The 15,537-nt window shown below is 39.5% G+C and overlaps 1 long non-coding RNA gene across 1 annotated transcript in view; it reads right to left on the bottom strand.

The window, feature by feature from the left end:
- Positions 1-1,683: 1,683 nt before the first annotated feature.
- LOC109559204 (uncharacterized) overlaps positions 1,684-15,537 on the bottom strand; it is a 145,020-nt gene continuing 131,166 nt past the window's right edge. The window contains exons 3-4 of the long non-coding RNA XR_011566596.1: positions 5,920-6,072; positions 1,684-5,720 (exon numbers count right to left, since the gene is read on the bottom strand). This is a non-coding gene — a long non-coding RNA (uncharacterized lncRNA). The remainder of the gene's footprint in view (positions 5,721-5,919; positions 6,073-15,537) is intronic.

Genomic DNA, 15,537 nt, shown 5'->3' on the forward strand with positions numbered 1-15,537 from the left:
CTAAACTGGGTTCACATTGTGAACCCAAGCATCATGGGTGACATTTATTTTCACAGAGGTTCCAGGCACCTCATGGGGAGGACCCAGGAAGTGTTACTCAGAAATGTTTTCAACAACTTGAGAATGGGAAGAGGTGGTCAGGAACCAATGGGTCGCAAAGAACAGAATCAGTCATTTAACTGGTTCCAGAGAAAGAGAGACCCTCACAGCAAAGGTGGGTCGGCAAATGAGGGCAGAATGTGCAAAAGCAGGCCAAAAGATACTGCCCTGAAAAAGGCAGAACCGGGCCACATATGTATGGAAGACCTACTTGCAAACTGTTCTCCGCTCTAAACCTGCCACTCCAGTCATGGTGAATGTAAAACAAATTCAGACAAATCATTAAAACTGTAGTAGTACTAAAGAACACGTGAAATGGTTTACTGCAGGTCCTTATTTAAATTGCTTTGTACAAAATAAGTCTTTTGCTGGCACACTGGAACAGTAAAAAGTTATTGTGATCATCTTTTATTAAGAAGGAGGACCATTTTGTTTATATATATATATATATACACACACACACACACACACACACACACACACATCTATATATTCTTATAGAAGAAATGGACTTAAATTGCAGAAAGATAAGTTTATTAAAATTCATTGCAATTCCCACACTATTATATTTTTTAATAACCATCCTGCTTTCTGCCATGGGCCCCCTGCCAATACACAGATGCATTTGGCTTCACCCAGGTCAAAAGTGATGCTTCAGTGCTTCTTTGGGATTAGGTCTATACTCAAACACAATTCATCTTCAGCATAAAATTTGATTGAACCATGTGAGTAAAACTACATTAGAATTTTTGTATGTAAGATCTAACCTTTGAGCTCATTCCTGAATTATCACTAAAGTGTGAAGGAAAGTGAAAGTGTTAGTCGCTCAGTTTCCGTCCAACTCTTTGCAAGTCCATGGACTGTAGCCCACCAGGCTCCTCTGTCCATGGGATTCTCCAGGCAAGAATACTGGAGTGGGTTGCCATGCCCTCCTCCAGGGAATCTTCCCAACCCAGGGATCAAACCCAGGTCTCCCACATTGCAGGCATATTCTTTACTGTCTGAGCCACCAGGGAAGCCCAAATGACTAAAATAGATAAGGTCAAAAAAGAGAAGCTGCTGCTGCTGCTAAGTCACTTCAGTTATGTCCAACTCTGTGCGACCCCGTAGATGGCAGCCCACTAGGCTCCTCTGTCCCTGGGATTCTGCAGGCAAGAATACTGGAGTGGGTTGCCGTTTCCTTCTCCAATGCATGAAAGTGAAAAGTGAAAGTGAAGTTGCTGAAAAAGAGAAGAGGAACCCCAAAACATGAAAAGATGGGTGAATGATGGTCCAACTGGAGGTGCCCTGAAATGTAATGTCCTCCTCTGTCCCTGGGGCAGGACTTTAACTCTGTAGGTACCAGTTCAGTCTGTGTTTAGAAAGAAAGATTATTTCTGATGGCACGATAACCAAGTTTTTAAAAAAATAATAGAGTAATAAAAATTTAAATAAAGGTAAAATTAATCCCATAGTTTGATAACACTTTTCTTGTGAGAGTTTAAAGTAATAGTGTAAAAATACTCTTATAATATAAAGTAATACTATATATATATATATTTATATTTATTTATATTTCTTTTAGGAATGTTTTAAATCAAATTATGTCTAAGTGAAATAGATCAGATGAGTTATTATTTTATCCTACATAATTTTTTCATCAAATCTGTCATTTCCAACTTTCAAAAAATATTCCTTCTCTCTTGGTTGATTCTACAGATTGAGTGACAATAAGACTGTGAATAGCTAAAACATGCTCTTAGTATTTATTTTAATTTACAAGATTTTGGTGTTTTTCAGCAGTTTTTAAAACCATATATTGGATGATCAAAGTTCCTAAGTCTGCCTGTATTAAGAAATGCCAAGGACATAAGGATTTGAATTGATTGTTCTTGGGATAGCATTTTAGAAATGAAATGCAACATTATTCTCAAGCTTTTGTGATCAATTTTCTAGCCTAGAAAAACAGGTGGTTTAAAAACCTTCTGGAACTTTCTTACTGCCAGGTGTTGACATCCAGGAAAGAACACACCGTATTTTCACTCTGTTTAAATCTGAATTAAATCATTAAATACTAAATTGTGAATACCAAAAATCTTTGAAAAAGGCATTAAAAAGCCAATCAGTTTTACACAAAGAAAGCTATGTACTTTACCTAAAATTAGGAGTTTGGGATTAACATATACACACTACTATATATAAAATATACAATCAACAAGGACCTACTGTATAGCACTGGGAACATACTCAACATTTTGTAAAAACCTGTAAGTGAAAAGAATCTGAAAAAGGATATTATATATACACACACACACACACACACACACACACACACACACATACAACTGAATCCCTTTGCTGTATACCTAAAAATAACACAACATTGTAAATCAACTAAACTTCAGTAAAATAAATAAATAAATACGTAAATTTTTTAAAGTGTCATACAGAGGAGAAAAAAAACCTGCCTTTTAAAAAAATTATCATGACTTGTAGCAGTGGACAACATAACCCAGATGGAGAAAGCAAACTTCCAGCACTCAGCTGGCTTTTCCTAAACTCCATTTTATACACGCACCTTATTAAATCTCTCTAATGTGGCAGTTGTCTGGAGCCTGGGCTATAACCAAGTCAAACCTAGGGTGATGGAGGTAACAGTAACCGCTGGCCCCAGCCTTCTGAGGAGTTATCGTGTTTGAGAAAGAAAACATTGTCGGGGTGGTAGCATAACCCCAAGAGTAATAAAGTGGCCAGACACCTGGAAGCAATTACGTGCATGGTCGAGATTATCCATCATGCTTTGCTCACTGTCTCTCTTGCAAAGACCTTTGTTTTTACACTCACAGTAGCTAACTTCTGGGCTGAAAAGCCTGTTTCACAAACGATGTTTTCCACCGAGGCCCTTCCACTTACTGCCATTCCCACATGATGTCGATCATTTGTTTGCACAGCCCAGCGACAAACCTCAGAGCTGCTGTAATAATAAGTTGGTTAGCAGGCTTGCAGGAGCAGCTGCATCAATCACACTCCTGCCACAGCCCAAAGAAATGCCCTTTGCCCACCAACACTGCTTAGCAGAATGCAGTCTGGATCTCTCAGATGGAACTGTTCAAGCACCATTTTCCATTTAGGCCTAATTTAATATTTTTCTAAATCAGATTATTGCTTGTAGGTCATTATCATTAAGTTCCTTCTGACATGTATTTATTGCTCAGATACCATTATTCATTAGGCTATTGTGCTGCTGGCTATGAAGTTAGCCTAAGACCTGGGATCAGATGCTTTTTTCCTTCAGGTCAGGGGGTATCAGGACTATAGAAAATTATTGGATCTTCCATTACTGTTCTGGTGCCTTGAAAACTGTGTCAGCTTTCCAGATATTCCTCAAACACTTGCTTAATTGTGTTTAATAGAGTTCTTGCAATGAATAAAAATCCATGTGATTTGGAGTCACATCCTTTGCCATAGCCCATACATGTATCCTGTGAGAGAATTTAAATGCTAGTTAAACTGGCTTTATTAATGTGATGTTTATAACTGTTCATTTTATATATTAACTCTGTGTAAATACCCAGCAAAAGAAAACCTAAGTTCATTTAGATAAAGTGTTTTCCAGCTTGGTACTAGCGTATCTAAGAAGTTTCTCAGATACCCACCAGATTCTCTTCCAAGAAATCTTATAAATTAGAATGTTTTTAAAGCACAGATTTAGGGAGATAAATAAAATTTGAAGCTTGCTGGGCCATAGGGGGCTGTGGGGGCACCACCTCCCACCAGTGCTCACTGTATTGGGAAATATACATGAAAGCATTTAAATGAAACATTCCTTGTTCCTTTAGGATCTTACATTTGAAAGTTGACAGTATTAAAAAGCAAACAAACAAGCATCCATAATTTGGAGAGGAGGGGAAGGGGATAAGGGTTCAGTTCAGTTCAGTCACTCAGTTGTATCCAACTCTTTGCGACCCCATGAATCACAGCACGCCAAGCCTCCCTGTCCATCACCAACTCCCAGAGTTCACTCAAACTCATGTCCATCGAGTCGGTGATGCCATCCAGCCATCTCATCCTCTGTCATCCCCTTCTCCTCCTGCCCCCAATCCCTCCCAGCATCAGAGTCTTTTAGCAGGGTTCAAATTAGGGCTAATTTTGTCCCTAATTTGGAATCTGTCCTGGCCCAGCTGCTCTCTATCTCTTCATCACCACTTATCTCTTCAGTCAATGACACAACTTTAACGGGACTTGGAGATCACAGAGCAGGGCTCTGGTCCTTCTGCTACTGCAAACTAAGGCTTCCCAACAGTTTGATCCTCACCATTTAGAAAACCAGTTTCAGTTACTTCCTACCCAGTTTCTGCAGGAGATACAATGGTTCTCCAGCTATGAGATCTGTGGGCCTCTTCTGATGAAGAGAACTTTACATAATACAAGTCAGGCTCCTTTCTGCTGGTCTGAAGTTCCCAAGAGGATTTTTGTAACTAAGGAATCAAGATTTGTACACCTACCCTTTCTAAAACAAAAATTTTACAATTCTAATGTCAACCGGGTTATTATATTCTTAAAGTGGGACATGAGCTAGAGCTTGCACTATTGTTCCAACAGGCTTACAAAACCTGGGTGCAACAGAACCATCCTATCCTATAAAAATCTGTTCTGCTCAAGCTTTATCAGACTATGCAGTGATTTTTTTTTTTTAACTGGAGTATAGCTGCTTTACAATATTGTGTTAGTCTCTGCCTTACAGGAAAGTGAATCAGTCATAAATATATATACATATATATATATATATATCTCATCTCTTTTTGTATTTCCTTCCCACTTAGGTCATCACAGAGCATTAAGTAAACTCCCCTGTGCTATTAATAGATTCTCATTGGGTTATCTATTTTATATATATTTTATAATAGCAGTGTATATATGTCAATCCCAGTCTCCCAATCCATCCCACTTCCCCTCTTCCCACTTGGTGTCCACACGTTTTATCCTCTACATCTGTTTCTTTATTTCTACACAGTGATATTTAACCCTTGTTTCCTCCCAAATTTCTCAGCTTCTTCCTACCCCTCTCCCACCAACCTCATACATACCCCTGGAAGTTCATTCTGCAAGTTCATTCTGCCAATCTCAAGTAACTACTTAAACACTTAAATAGTCAGTACTCTGTTGCAGTCTTTCTCAAGGCAGAGTCACCACAGAGAGCACAACACAATAATCCTGAAAATAACTTAGCAGCTAGATCAATGCTTCCCCTTGTTCGTCCACACAACTGCCCACAGATCAGATAGCCAGTTTTCATCAACTTCACTTCTTTCCTCTGTCAGCCTTGTACCTCAGAGTAACTTCTGAATTAAAGTTCATTTCTGGAACTTTCATACAAAAAAAGAGTCAGAAAAATATATACGCTTCCATTTGCCACTGCTGCTATTAACAAAGTAAGTATTTCTGATTCTCAATAAAAAATTCCAACTTTGATAAAACAATTTGTAAGTACAATTCTGATCCAGTGAAAATAGTCTTCATCAAACCTCAACTTTGAATCCTCCATGAGTCTCTCCCTTCATGTCAGGTGGCCTTTTTGTCCTTAAAAATGTTATTCTCATTACATTCATGTCTTCTCTCCTCTAGGATAGTTGTCTCCAAACCTGTCAGGACATCAGAATCAGCTGGTGCCCCAGAATCATGGGGCAGATTTTTCAAAAAACAGACAACCATGTCCTGCCCCACCACCACTGCTTCAAGATTCTTATTGCTCAGGGCTAGAGTGGGGCCTGGATATTTATATTTTGATAAAGCTCTCCAGGTGATCCTGGAAACCTGAGATTTTAGGAAACATTGACTTACCAAAAGCAGTGATTCTTGATCAGCAGGACAGTGGCTAATCACATGGCCAGACTTCACCAGCCTTACTCTCTCCGACCATAGCACCAAGAATCCGGTTCGGCCACAATGAAGTTGCTTTGCAAAAATGATCCAGATGACTCATTAGTTGCAAACCTAAATATAGAGATTTAATCAGAAATAAATAACCCCTAAATATAGCATTGCATATTTTTAACTCTATAATCTAGCCTGCCTCTCTACACATATCGGTTGTTTGCAAGTGAACCCAAGAGACAAAATCATGAAACAAGCACTAAGAGACCATTTTTTTTCTTCACCTATCATCACACACAAATGTTTAATAAACTAGTCCCCAGACAGTAGTTAGTTTCCAGTTTAAGTTGAAAACCCCGAAGGCACATAAACTCTCTTTAGGATAAGGAAGGTACATAAACTCTCTTAGGCCTCCAGTGTGGGATATTACAACCGTGTTTCCTAGATGTCCTTTCCTCAGAATCACAAAGCGTATCCTTCCTATTGCCAACTAGGTCTTGCTCACCCACCCTCAGCAGAGATGGAGAAGAACAGATGGTGGCAAAGGCAGGAATCTGGTAATGGATGTATGATCCGTTTGAATCTTGTATGGCTGTGATCAACGCCACCACTAAATCCCCCTTTTGCCCTCTATGGTAAGATCAGAATGACAGCCCAATTTATCATCTGTGGATATTGGTGTAAACAACTTCAAGGCCAGGGTATTTTTCATACCCCCTTGCAAACTGTCATCAGTTCTGTAGAATAGTAAGGAAACCACTGATCCATTTAAGAAACTGTCAGCAGGTGTACGAAGAAGTGAAAGATGGATGCTTTCAAAAGGTCTTAGGAAGGAAGGCTCCAGCTGCCAGAACACATGACTTCTGATGCATAGTCTAGACTGGCCACAGAACAAGGGAAATTGTGGGGCAGAGTGTGACTCTCAACACCACAGTTATCAGCAGAAAGAACAATTCACTTCAGAAGAAATTTCCAGACATGCATTCCTTAGTTGGGAAGTACTTGAGTCATAGCAATGTCTCTGCCACTGTTCTCCCGAGTGCCAACTCTGGAATTATAAACCTGTGTCTCAGAGATTCTAAATGGAATCTCCCCTACCCTATGCAACCACCACCACCACTTACTGAAAATAATTAAAATCCACTTCTTGGAAGCAAATACTGAGTTTAAATCTTGAAAATTTCTTTTTCAAAAAATCATATTTTTATATATTAATATATATATATATATACACACATATAACTGAATCACTTTGCTGAACACCAGAAATTAATACAACATTATAAATCAACTGCTTCAATAAAAAGTGAACAATCAAAGTTAATTTTAAGAAATCGTAGATCATCATGATGTCCATCTTAAAAATTAACAGATCATCTGGAGTTTCAAACTTCACATATGTCATTTACCATCAGTTCAGTTCAGTTCAGTCACTCAGTCGTGTCCGACTCTTTGCGACCCCATGAATCGCAGCACGCCAGGCCTCCCTGTCCATCACTATCCCCTGGAGTTCACTCAGACTCATGTCCATCGAGTCAGTGATGCCATCCAGCCATCTCATCCTCTGTTGTCCCCTTCTCCTCCTGCCCCTAATCCCTCCCAGCATCAGAGTCTTTTCCAATGAGTCAACTCTTCGCATGAGGTGGCCAAGCTACTGGAGTTTCAGCTTTAGCATCATTCCTTCCAAAGAACACCCAGGACTGATCTCCTTTAGAGTGGATTGGTTGGATCTCCTTGCAGTCCAAGGGACTCTCAAGAGTCTTCTCCAACACCACAGTTCAAAAGCATCAATTCTTCGGCGCTCAGCTTTCTTCACAGTCCAACTCTCGCATCCATACATAACCACTGGAAAAACCATAGCCTTGACTAGACGGACCTTTGTTGGCAAAGTAATGTCTCTGCTTTTGAATATGCTATCTAGATTGGTCATAACTTTCCTTCCAAGGAGTAAGCATCTTTTAACTTTATGGCTGCAATCACCATCTGCAGTGATTTTGGAGCCCCCCAAAATAAAGTCTGACACTGTTTCCACTGTTTCTTTCCCTTGAAGTGATGGGACCAGATGCCATGATCTTCGTTTTCTGAATGTTGAGCTTTAAGCCAACTTTTTCACTCTCCACTTCCACTTTCATCAAGAGGTTTTTTAGTTCCTCTTCACTTTCTGCCATGAGGGTGCTGTCATCTGCATATCTGAGGTTATTGATATTTCTCCTGGCAATCTTAATTCCAGCTTGTCATATACTGAAAAAAAATCATTTTTTCCTTTTAAGTCTAGCTTTTCTTTTGTATACAAAGTGATTTTGGTAATCTAGTGGTTTTACTTTAATATATTCTATTCAGTCTCTAGGTTGTATCCAATTCTTTGTGACCCCCATGGACTGTAGCATGCCAGGCTTCCCTGTCCTTCACTATCTCCCAGAGTTTGCTCAAATTCATGTCCATTGAGTCAGTGATGCTTTCTAACCATCTCATCCCCTGTCATCCCCTTCTCCTCCTGCCCTCAATCTTTCCCAACATCAGGGTCTTTTCCAATGAGCTGAGTCTTCACATCAGGTGTCCAAAGTATTGGAGCTCCAGCATCAGTCTTTCCAATGAATATTCAGGGTTGATTTCCTTTAAGACTGACTGGTTTGATTGCAGTCCAAGGGGATCTCAAGAATCTTCTCCAGCACAATTTGAAAGGATTATTTCTTCAGCACTCAGTCTTCTTTATGGTCCAGTTCTCACATCTGTACATAACTACTTGAAAAACTGTAGCTTTGATTATACAGACCTTTGTCAGCAAAGTGATGTCTCTGCTTTTAAACTTGCTTTCTAGGTTTGCCACAGATTTCCTTCAAAGGAGCAAGCATCTTTTAATTTCATGGCTGCAGTCACCATCCACAGTGATTTTGGAGCTCAAGAAAAGAAAATCTGTCACTGTTTCCACTTTTCCCCATCTATCTGCCCTGAAGTGATGGGACTGGATACCATGACCTTAGTTTTTTGAATGTCAAGTTTCAAGCCAGCTTTTTCACTCTCCTCTTTCATCTTCATCAAGGGGGTCTTTAGTTCCTCTTTGCTTTCTGCCGTTAGAGTACCTATCTGAGGTTGTTGATATTTCTCCCAGCAATCTTGATTCCAGCTTGTGCTTCATCCAGCCCAGCATTTCCCATGATGGACCCTGTATTTAAGTTAAATAAGCAGGGTGACAACATATAGTCTTGTTATACTCCTTTTCCAATTTTGAATCAGTCCATTTTTCCATGTCTGGTTCTAACTGTTGCTTCTTGATCTGCATACAGGTTTCTCAGGAGACAGGTAAAGTGGTCTGCTATTCCCATCTCTTTAAGAATTTTCCCCAATTTCTTGTGATCTACACAGTCAAAAAATTTACTGTAGTCAATGAAGCAGAAGTAAATGTTTTCCTGGAATTCCCTTCCTTTCTATATGACCGAGTGAACATTGGCAATTTGATCCCTGGCTCCTCTGCCTTTTATAAACCCAGCTTGTATATCTGGAAGTTCTCTGTTCATGTATTGCTGAAGCCTATATTGAAGGATTTTGAGCATAACCTTGCTAGTATATGAAATGAGCACATTTGTACAGTAGTTTGAACATCCTTTGGCATAGCCCTTATTTGGGGTCAGAATGAAAACTGTCCTTTTCCAGTCCCATGGCCACTGTGAGTTTTCCAAATTTGCTTTAATAGTACCATCTTTGAGGATTTGCAAACGCTCAGCTGGAATTCTATCACCTCCACTAGCTTTGTTTATAGTAATGCTTCCTAAGGCCCACTTCACTTCCACTGCAGGGGACCTGGGTTCCAACTCTGATTGGGGAACTAAAATCTTGCATGCCTCAGAGTCAAAAATGAACAAATTAATTAAACAGTAAACTTTGGGAAAAAAACAAACAGACAACACACACCATGAGCAATTCAATAGTACTCTCAAAATTTGCATTCAATTACATCAAGTTTATGAAAACTATTCTTTCTTTTACATCACTTTGACTAACATAACACAAACTTACATTAACAACAAATTTAGGATTTCCTCATAAATGGTAGTTTCCATGAGAATAAAACAAAAGGAATAAAGCAAAAAGAGGGGGGGAAAGTATGTGAAATTACTATTAGATCCCAAACCCAAGTTTCTTGAGTGTAGTCCTTATTTATCCAAGTGTGAAGAACACTACTAGGTTCCACAACTGCACTGAAAGAGCCCTGAATCCTTGGGAATTGATTTGATTGTTGGATCTGAAAAGTCTACTCAAAAGTCTTGGCCAACTGGTCCACCATAGACTCAAGCTCATTATGTTGAAATGGAATCCTGGCTTGATTCAGTGCTGTTTCAGATGGGTTCATTTATCTGCACACAAAGAGTAGGCTTCCTAAGACATCTCATGCATGTTCTGATTTTGTTATTTTATGGGTGATTCCATGGTTTGTTTATTTATTTGGAGCTAGTCATTGCCACTGCACAAGCAACAAATAATATGTTAAACAGTGCCCCACTTATCTGTAAAAAAAAAAAAATTTTTTTAAACCTCTCCTAATTTAAATCACAGCATATTATCAACAAGAATAACTTCTTTTCAACCTTTAGGGTCAGAACATAAAAGAGAGTTAGCCCAGCATGTTCTCTTTGCCTTTCCTTCACTTAACTTAGAGAGAGAGATTAATACATCAACATTAAGAATGTGCAAAGAACCACTTTGAAAACTTCCTGAATGGAGAAGTGTTGCCATGTGTTATTTGCTGAAACCTAAAATTTCTGGGTTCCCCTGGTGGCTCAGATGGTAAAGAATCCACCTGCAATATAGGTGAGTCAGGTTCCATCCCTGGCTCAGGAAGATCCCGTGGAGAGGGAAATGGCTACCCATTCTGGTATTCTTGCCTGGAGAATTCCATGGACAGAGCAGCTTGGTGGGCTACAGTTCATGAGGTCACAAAGAGTCAGACACAACTAAGAGACTAACACTGAAAAAATTATACTTGTTCTTACAATCTGTGGGATTATTTTTAAAGGATAGATTACAGTTTTTATAATAAAATACCCATTTTGAAAATTACTTATTTAATTACTCATGCTAAAGACCTTATGTCAGGAAAAGAAAATATTGTTGCATGTTACAGACGGTCAAGACTGCAATATTCATTAGCTGTAGACAAGAAAGGAAATAGCCAGTCCACCAAAGCCCCAGTGTGATCATCACAATGATCCAGCATTTCTGCCAAAGCCCTTAGAATTGTCTGTGATCGTTTCTTAAAACAGACCTAAGGAGATGCAGAAAGAAGATTAACTTCCTTTTCTTAATTAGCAATGAATCTTCAGCCTATCCCATAGTATTTTCCTAAAGCAGTTATCAACATCACTTTGTTGATCTTTAAAACAATTTAGATAGGAAATGAGAAAACCAAAGTGAATCAGCTTTAATCTCAAATCTCCACCTATCTGAGGGATCTAATTTAGAAGAACTTTCAAAATGAAGTTATTTCTCAATTGCTAGTTCTAAGCCAAATCAGCATTAAAAAAAAGTGCGCCTTGATTGAAATCTAGGCCAGAGATCTGAGCAGACTTCTAGCCTCCATACTATAGAACATGGTCTCTTTTTAGTGGACACTCCAGTTCTCCAACTAAAACATGTTTTTACGTAATAGAGACAAGTCTGTGTAGAATAAGGATTTGCTTAGCACTAGTGGTAAAGAACCCACCTGCCAATGCAGGCAGATGTTAAGAGGCAAGGGTTAGATCCCTGGGTTAGGAAGATCCCCTGGAAGAGGGCATTGTAAGCAATTCCAGTATTCTTGCCTGGAGAATCCGGTGGACAGAGGAACATGAAGGGCTACAGTCCTTAGGGTCACACAGAATCAGACACAATTGAAGTGACTTAGCAGTTGGCATACACGTAATTTTGTGTAACTGGCTCCCTTCACCAGTGTCTAACAGTTTTTTGAACCCAGTTAAGTGGAGTTCCAGCAGTGGTTTGTCCAGCAGTCGTGTATGGATATGAGAGTTGGACTATAAAAAAGCTGAGCACCGAAGAATTGATACTTTTGAACTGTGGTGTTGGAGAAGACTCTTGAGAGTCCCTTGGACTGCAAGGAGATCCAACCAGTCCATCCTAAAGGAAACCAGTACTGAAGTCATTGGAAGGACTGATGCTGAAGCCGACACTCCAATACTTTGGCCACCTGATGCAAAGAACTGACTCCTTGGAAAAGACCCTGATGCTGGGAAAGATTGAAGGCAGGAGAAGAAGGGAAGCAGAGGATGAGACGGTTGGATGGCATCACCAACTTGATGGACATGAGTTTGAGCAAGCTCTTGTAGTTGGGGATAGACAGGGAGGCCTGGCGTGCTGTGATTCATGGGGTCGCAAAGAGTCAGACATGACTGAGCGACTGAACTGAACTGAACTGAAGTGGAGTTCTATCCATCATGCTTCAGTTTCCCTCTTTAGAAAAATTCAATCTGTAGCAACTAATATCATTAAGTTAAAATATACAAGAGGAAATATAAGAACATATGCTATTTTTAAAAGAGAGAATAAGAAAGGCAGGAACAATAAGTATTAGAAATGTTTCACTTCAAATTCCTTGCCCAAAGTCAACCCCAGTGGGGCGAAATTTTAGTAGACAACCTGCCCTGCACTCTGCAGGTGCCAGGGATGTCCCCTGCAGAACCCGAGTCAGCTTTGACCGAATGTCACTGTTTCAGAGTGGCTCTCTCTCAAAGCCATGCTCTGTGCAACTGCAGGTGGCACCTTCGTGGTTGAAGGGCTGCTCCAGGAAACCCTTGGGCTCTGTTACCTGTGCAGTTCCAAGCGCTGGCTTGCTTAACTCACAGTCCTAGAAGGAAAAGGGCAGTTGGGGCAAAAGCCAAAGTCATCGCTAAGATTAAGCTCAGGGGCCTTCTTCAGGTTCACTCTGAGGATTGAGATGGATGTAGAGATTGGACAGGGGGTCAAAATGAAGTGTCTTTCCAGTTGAATTATGAAATGGCAAATGCCTCTCTTTGTGGTCTCATATTTTTTTCAGGTGTCTCATTGCCTTTTGGTTTTGCCACAGCTGTGACTTAGAAAGAATTATTCATACCTTGGCTTCCAGAGACCCAAGTTACCTGAATATAGACCAGTCTTCACCATCTTATGTGGTTTATGCTGTGTTTTTCGCCATAGCTAACTAACTATTGAAATTGTTACTACATAACCTTAATCTTTTGGGCTTCCCTGGTGACTCAGGTGGGAAAGAATCCAGCTGCAATGGGTTCTATCCCTGGGTTGGGAAGATTCCCCAGAGAAGGGAATGGCACCCCACTCCAGTATTCTTGCCTGGAAAATTCCATGGACAGAGGAGCCTGGCAGGCTACAGTTCATGGGGTCGCAAAGAGTCGGACACGACTGTGTGACTAATACTTCCACTTCACTTTCAACCTTAATCTTTAACACTTGATTCCATCATCTAAGGAAAATCAAAATCAGATGGCAAGGCTACTATAACTATTCCAGCTCCAATAGTATGACCTAGGATATTCTCTTGTGTTTCTTCTGCTATAAACATAGCATGTTGATTTTCAGGCAAAGGTATTTTGTGTTTGCATTCTATGGGGATTGTTTTTTCTCACTTTCTCTTTTTCTTTTTCTCTTTTCCCTAGAGTAAAATACCATATGTAGACATGCATCTACACTGTTTGGTAGATTAACGAATTCCCACTGAGATCACGTATTCTCCTCCTCTGGGGGTTTTTCTGCCTGTATTCCTCATTTCAGATTTTATACAGCTCTTTCTTGATAATACGGCTCACAAAACATATGTTTACATATCTCTGTAGATTGTGTGCAACAGAGACCCTTGAAGTCCATGCTGACAGCATCTACTATGAAAATCATTCAATACCATTATCAGCACCCCCCTCCATACTCTAACCCAACAAACAAGCAAGACCTATGTACAGCCTGTTGTAAAAGTTGGGATAACACTAAATCTGTTTGATTCATGGCTCACATTTTTATTTCTCAACATAAATATTTTTTATATGAATGAACCAACATTTTTTTCCCTAGATACAAAGGGCTATTTTTTAATCCCCATTTAAAGGAGTTGGGGGGCAGTTAACGCATGTAGACAGTGGTAACAGAACCACAGCCCCGCTGCATTTGCAGACTCACTGACCTTTTAGCCTTCTGGAGTTTAACCATTTCCTGATGTCCTTTAACAGTAATTTTCTTGTTGGAAAAGCCCTCTCTAAACTGATAGCATCTAAACAAGCTTCTACCTTAATTGGAAAAATTCTCCCATAAATATTTATGCTGCAGTGATTAGGGCATTTACTGAACTCAACTGCCCATTATGGGTTAAAACAGGGAGCATTGTTTGGGGTTGCCTAAAGCCTGACATGGTTTATTGAAAGGGACTTGAAGCTGTAATTTATTTAATCAAGCCTCTGACCCCAGCCCTCTGGAGTAGCCAGTAATTGTGAAGGAGAACTAACCACATTGACTAGAATCAGTTTTCAGGGTTGTAAATTCTGAAAGTCTAATTCAGAAGGAAAAAAAAAAAAAATAGAGTAAAGTTGGTAGACATGTCTTTGTACATTATACTGTGGAAAAGATAGGTGATAGATAGGTAGATAGAAAGCTAGATCAAATTTTGAAAAGAAAAAAAACTTCAAAGCAGAGAAGAACCATTTATCCCCCTGCTGGTTCAGTGTTCCTCTGTGGCTTCTGCCCTCTTATAGCTTTGAGAATCTACCACATAAGAACTCACATGGCATTGAATTTAACTCCTACTCTTGGAAATGTATCAGATTTGGGGTATGAATAGGGGTGAGGAAAGCCTTTTGTATTGAAATCTGTTTAGAAGACTCCAACTTAAGCACAAATTCTAGGTGAACTGAGCCCAAAGTAGAAATAGGAATGCTGGATTTTCTTCCCACTTTTCAACCCACTATTGCTTCTACTTTTTAGGTTATGATTTTCAAGAACTAGCTGGTGAGTATCAGAACGTATTTATACTGTGTGTGTGTTTATACAAATAAATAAATTAAAACATTTTTTTCCTTTTATTTCCTTTTCCAGCTGCAAGTTTTCTTCCAATTCCATTTTTGAGTCATGATTAATTCACATGTTTACAATAAAAAAGAGCCTCTTCTCCACTGGCCTTTTGACCTCCCAGCTGCAGACCCAAACATCCATTCCTTATTTCCAGGCATGATTTAAAAGAGATACTGAAACCAAAAACATATTTTCTTCTTTAAAGTCTACTACCACTACTTGGCTACTGCTCTCCAAATTTCTAGTTCAAAAAGAAATTTTACAGTAAAAAATTATAATCATTTATTAAACTATGCATCATCTTTCCTCTTCATTTCAACTTGCATTTCATAGAGGCCCCAAATTTTCCTTAACACCTCTGGAGCTTGGCAATACCAATATTTAAGACTTTGCCTATCCTATTTTCCATTAAGAAACACTGGCAAACACTGTTGGTATATAAGAAAAACGTATCACAAGACTGGTTTCTGCCCCATCCTAACTTTAAGAGCATGCAGTGCTGGAGTCTCATCAGAGTTAGTTTCTAAACCTCATGTAAGGAATCAA

Source organism: Bos indicus, chromosome 5 (assembly GCF_029378745.1).
Source record: "Bos indicus isolate NIAB-ARS_2022 breed Sahiwal x Tharparkar chromosome 5, NIAB-ARS_B.indTharparkar_mat_pri_1.0, whole genome shotgun sequence".
NCBI classification, from domain to species: Eukaryota; Metazoa; Chordata; class Mammalia; order Artiodactyla; family Bovidae; genus Bos; species Bos indicus.